Source organism: Corvus brachyrhynchos, unplaced genomic scaffold, assembly GCF_000691975.1.
Source record: "Corvus brachyrhynchos isolate BGI_N302 unplaced genomic scaffold, ASM69197v1 scaffold17, whole genome shotgun sequence".
Taxonomy (NCBI): Eukaryota; Metazoa; Chordata; class Aves; order Passeriformes; family Corvidae; genus Corvus; species Corvus brachyrhynchos.
This window is the reverse complement of record NW_008240046.1, coordinates 15,963,657-15,969,656: the sequence shown is the minus strand read 5'-3', so window position 1 is coordinate 15,969,656 and position 6,000 is coordinate 15,963,657. Positions and strand designations below refer to the sequence as shown.

The 6,000-nt window shown below is 34.8% G+C and overlaps 1 protein-coding gene across 2 annotated transcripts in view; it reads left to right on the top strand.

Annotated features, from left to right (window-relative positions):
- The first annotated feature begins 9 nt into the window (after nucleotides 1-9).
- WDR17 (WD repeat domain 17) overlaps nucleotides 10-6,000 on the top strand; it is a 58,372-nt gene continuing 52,381 nt past the window's right edge. Inside the window, exon 1 of one of the 2 annotated variants that reach the window (XM_017744496.1) lies at nucleotides 10-96. The gene's annotated coding sequence lies outside the window, so the exon portion shown is untranslated. Of the gene's footprint in view, nucleotides 97-3,034; nucleotides 3,656-6,000 lie in introns of those variants that run through there. The other variant, XM_017744497.1, reaches the window with a different exon arrangement.

Genomic DNA, 6,000 nt, shown 5'->3' with positions numbered 1-6,000 from the left:
GCCGCCCTGAGCTCACCTGCGCTCTGGGGACGGAGCGGACCCGGGGAGCTCTCGGGGCTGCGGGCGGTGTCTGAAGCATCCAGGAATCGTCTGACGGTATTGTCGGGATTTTGCACTGTTTTGGGGACTGTCCTACTGTGTGTGTATCTCTCTACAAACGTGCTTGTGCGAAAACACGAACTTAAGATAGAGTAAAGGCGGAAGCAGCAACCTCTAAAAGAAGCAAGCTGCAAACGCTTGCCGTCCGTAGGGAGGGAGAACTCTGGGCTTGTTTATGCTATAAGTGCTTCTCCCAGTTGGGACGAGTGTGGGAGGGGCAAACAAAATCAAGCTTAGAGAATTAAGAAAACCATTTAAGTACAAAAGCAAACTATAAGCCACGTAAGCAAAGCTTCTGAAAGTGAATTTAAGACAGCAGACTCTGCAAATGAAGAAATAAGTTTAGCGGTTTTTTTTCTATTCAGTAACTTCCTCTGATATCTTAAGAGATGTTGCTTTACATAGACGTCATGCAACAATTACAGAAACTGTTTTGGAGGCTTGAAGATGGCAGATGTGAAATCAAAGTCTGAGCAAGATCTTTAATTACTTGTAATGCTGCAGTGAAGAACATAATCCTGGACTTTAGAATCTATAAAAACCATACTGTTCTTAATAATGGGCTTAACCATGGCATGATATAGAAAATAAATACTTGGAAATGTCCTTTTTGAGCCCTAAACCCTGTTGCTTCAGGAGTCTCTTTCTGATTGCTATGCACTTAGTCTTTCAAGAACTTCATGGGCTAGAAAGTTCATTGTGTCTCTTTCTAACTAATTCTAGGGGGTTTTTGTAGGAGTGTAGAGCCTTCTGGTTTTGTACCTTATTTAAAAAGTTTGCCATGACATTATTCAGGTACCTGCTATTCATAAGAGTGTAATGGGGGAAGAATTCTGATAATAAACACATATGGTGAATAGTAAGATGTTCTTCAAACTTTAGTACAGAGTTTTTTTGCTTTAAGTTATTTCTGGTAAGGCATATTTCTCACTGTTTTAAAATAAGTTCAAGGTCCGAATCTTTGAACTTCCTGATTTTTTGTGGTCCTAAAATAGGGAAAACACACTTATGTTGTGATATTTCTTTCCTAATTACAGGCACAACTGTATAAGTTACTGATACATTTTAAGGTTTCTGTTAGAGAATAAGCACCTTGCACAAATCATAAACTTTGTAAATAACTTTGTCTTATCATTATTTATGTTTTACATATCAAAACTGTTCAAAAGCTTCAGTTAAGATTGTAGTCATCTTTGGCAAATTGTTGTAACCCATATGGAGACATGGTGATACAAAGAACTTACAAAGGTAATATGGAGTATGCATGGAAGACTACAGATAATGCAAAAAATTTAAAATACCATGTGACCATTGTTTTACTTACTGATTTTTTGTTCACTTATTAATTATTCTCCCTAACAAGATATCTACAGTCTTCTTCCTCAGTTTCAACATTTTGTATGTTCTATTATACCAAATCTTGGACTCTTAGTAGCTCTGACTATTTGAAGGACCCATAACACAGCAATAAACTTGTCATTTGGTCATCTGCTGTGAGGAAAATTCCCACATAGCAAGAACAACATAAGAAGGTCCTTGGTGAGTCCTAATGGTACATTTAATTCAGTATTTTATTTCTAACAGTGCTAATAGGAGATGATAATTTATGGAAAGCAGTATTTCCTCTTCCTGCAGTCTGCAAATTAAAGTTGATGTGGCCAGTAAGAGTTACTTCAGCAAGTCCTGGTGCTGATGTTGTGTAACTGACATAATTTGTTCTATAAAGCAAAACATATGCAGCACAAGAAGAGAAGTAAATATCAATATAACATTTGAATTACAGAAAGTGACTACAAGAGCTGTGAATTCCCCTGTAGGGTATAGGCAATTCGATGACATCATATCACTCAGGCTAGCCATTATTTATGGTAGCAGCTGAGCTGTACTATGGGCACTGGAGAAAGAAGCTTTTGTAGTAATCTTTTCCCTGCCTTCATCCTATAAGCACATCTTGGCTGAGTCCATTGGGGCAGTTTATTCCTTATGCTGTTCCAGTACTGGTTGGAGAATTTGGTTTTGCTGGCCTGTGTGGGATTTATTTGGTTATCAGTAAAGACCTGTAGAACTTTGCTGACTTTTTTTTAATATGTTGACAATATCATATATTAGTTCTCGAGGCAGTCTCAAGTGTAGAAACTTGCCTCTTCCAGTTCTGTCTTTGGTGGTGTTTTAATTTATGCTGATGACCTTGACTGCATTGTTGTCTCTGCTAAGTGTCCTGCTTACATTTTCTCACTTGGGCTACTTTGTTTAGTTGTATGTGCGAAACTGTGTGTAAGCAAACAAGTTGATAAATAGTGATTTTTAAGATCTTCAGCAGTGGTGAATCTTTCTATTTGTTGTTCAGTATCTAATTTCCTATTTAATGGTGGTAGAGGCTCTCAGAAGCAGTTGTTGCAGTGGAAAAGGATTCGTGTAGTATTTCTTTCTTGGGCTGTATATTATAGGTCTTATATTGATGAGGTTAATACAGCCTTTCCTGTACTTAATGAAGTTTCTTAATGCTTCTACGGACTAAATTTGCTTCACGTTCAGGAACCTTTACCTATCTTCTAGCCAATGTGACCAATTTGAACCCAGCTGCTTAGCATGGATGATATCTTGATTCAAATAACACTTCTGTATCTGATAATTACTTCCTTGTTTCATTATTTTTTAAACCCCTGTATTTAAATGTCTAAATCCATCTCTCTTGAATGTGCTAACCAAACATATAGCAGAAAATGACCAGTATGACAGTGTTAGGCCTCCTTCTGTGTTGGCAATATCTTTCCTAACATGTTGTACATCTCTTCTGGCTATGTCCTGTTGGTGGCTCATACTTTTCCCATGGCTTATTACATCCAATATTTGACTGATTTTGTAAGGGTTTTTTTCCTCAATCTCTCCTTTTGACTGATTCCATTCTGTTTGATGTTCTATAGTTGTATAATATTTACTCAATTTCATGGTCTCTTAAAACCCACCTCCTCTATTTGCATCTTTGGGGGGCAACATATAGCGTTTCTCTCATCCCTTTGACTTATATGTTTTAAGACCTAGTTTGTTTCTGTCTTAGGTAGAATTGTTGACATTTACTTGTACCATTAAATAACATGCTCTCTAACCTCTTTCTTAATAGACATAAATGACCTAGTTTGTTGACAATATGAAACATAATCTCTTTGGTTTTAACCTTCTGTATTCTCTTTTTCAATCTGGCAAAAGAATAGTTTGAAGGTTTTATGGTAGAGTTGATTATATTTAATTTTTTTACCCCACATAGGTAAATCAAGGTCTAAGAGAACAAATTAATTCCACTATTTTCATTCTCTTAATTTTCTTTTCAAATTGTTACCTGTTGTCTGAACATACCTGTGATGGAGGACTGATAATGATGGAATGAAATAGGATATGTCAGGTCCCAGCAATCAGTTTCATTCATTGATTTAGATTTCAGGAAAAAAAGATTGAGACTTCCCCTGTCAGGTGTGGGGTTAGTGTTGAGAGGAGCTCTGTAATCATTTGTTGCTAACCTACAGCACGTCTCTTCTACCTAACTGCTGGCTGTGAAGAGGTATGTAGTTGTATCCCATTCAGGTTTCCCAGAGAATCAAGGGAAGTCTTTTTACAGTTAAAGGGTTTCTTATTTTGGGGTTGATTGTGATGTTTACTTTTTGAGGGTTCTTTTGCCTTTATGGTTATTCGGACACAAGTGGCCCTGGAGTGTCTGAACAAACCTGTTAAACTGACTGCTCTGTAAAAATTCCTAGGGCAGAAAATCTCATGTTTTAGAACATTATATTGGAGACAAACTTTTCAGGAGTTGATCTGTTTTTCTAATAAAATCAACTCCTTCTTGCCCATGTCCAACTTTAACTACTTGTTCAAATTTGGAAAATTAATAAATTTAATTTATATTTATCTTAACATCCAAATCAGCAAACTATAGTATAAAAAGTTGATATAATTACAATATTTACTTTCTAATGTGTTCATTATATTTCCAGACAGGGACTTGCACTATTATAATCTAAATTTATTAGAATCTAATGTGTATCTGAAGATTATGTTAGAATGGAATGGCTTAGCAAGGCATAGATAAAATCCTGTGATCATGATACAAAAAAGTACATACAATATGTTTCTTGGCATATGAACTGTTTGCTGACAGACCAAAAAGTTATCAAGTGGCCATGTGGAGTTAGCTACCTGCCAGGTTAAACCATAACTGGGGCACTTTAGTGTTGACTACATTCAAATTTTATACAAGTATTGATTATGAAACTGAGACAGGTATTTCAGTATAGATATAGTTTTATGAATGAGATTATAATTTTTCTCTGTAAATACACTGTGTACCCTTTTTGTCTTTTTTGACCAAGTACACAACTGGAAATATTTAACTTTGCCATTTCTTAAATGTTGTATGTATTCTTCACAGAATTAGAATGGCATCTCCTAAGCCATAGTAAAAGTAGTACTATATATATTTATATAAACTTATTTTTTTTCTGAAGAGATGTTAATTTATTTTCTTAGAAAAAAAGACTATAAAGATTAATTGACTTTATTTTTAAAATCCAGTTATAGAACATCCTTAAGAAGATACATGATCAAGACCAATCCACTGCTATTGTTGGTAGCTAAAGCTTAATCTCCTCCATAAACTGATAAAGCTCAGTCTTAAAAGTAGCTTGTGAGAAGGTTGTGTGAAAGTCTCAGCCCAATGCAGAGCTGGTGGTGATGATAGTTTCACATCTGTTACTAATGGCTTAGTCTAATCACTGTGAGGTGGCCTGGTTGTCCTGTATGTCATCTTGTCCTGATAAATCCTTGTTGTGAAAGAGGAAGTGAGGGGAAAAGATAAAAAAGGACAACTATTTAGAGCCCTGCCATATCTGTACCATTCGTAGCTTGGTAGGGGTAGGGGAAGTCTACGGAAGTCTAATACTTAACTGATCTGAGGTATAGGTTTGCTGTGTCATTATCATATGATTGGTTCTTGCACAGCTTTACTCTAAACATTGTATTTTAGGATTTATTTTAGGATATTTGGCATCATTCGATGCTTTGTATTCTCAGTGTAAAGGTTCTTAAAGTACTAGTTAATAAATAAAACTTTATTTAATTGACTTCTTTACTATTGATATTGGAGTAATGAATTTGCATAATGGCATATAAATTATGAAAGTAATGAATTTCTATACTTGTGTAAATTTAAGGAAATTTTTAAATATTTTGTCCTCGGGTTATTTGTTGTGTATTTTTGTTATGAAGGCATTCCTATAATGAATTATGTGTCTTCAAAATGCAAAGGCATAGCATGTTAATTTTTAGCAATTCAGTAGTTAAGGCAGATAAATTTTATATCTATGATAGAACATATTAGGAAATTATGTCTACATGAATTGGCAGGGAGTTTTCTCGTAGAATTTGGTACATCAAAAATAAAAATTTCTGAGGTAAAAATTGAATTAATTGAAAATAATTCTTAATTTTGAAACATACATAATGCTACTGATTTATGGCAAGAATGTATCAAACATGACTTTTTATAGATATTACACAGACAAATCTCTAAATATTTCTGTATATAATAAGCAGAAACAGAAACAGTGGTTAAAGATATATTTGGAAAAAAGTGCATGGTTGATTTGTCGCAGTACATCAACTTCAAATTATTAATTAACAGCAAATTTGGTGGTAAAAGTGGAAGATCAAAATAGAGGTTTCTTACCTCTCATCCTTTTTTGAAAATGTTTATTCAGAACTGAAATGCATTGCTGACTTCTGATATTGCCAGATAACATGGGAGAGCAGCATCAGTTTGTTCATTCCAGTGCAGTATAGAATATTATTTTCAGATGTAATCTTTTATCCTCTCTTTTCTAGGTAAACTATATGTTGTGTTTAGGTACA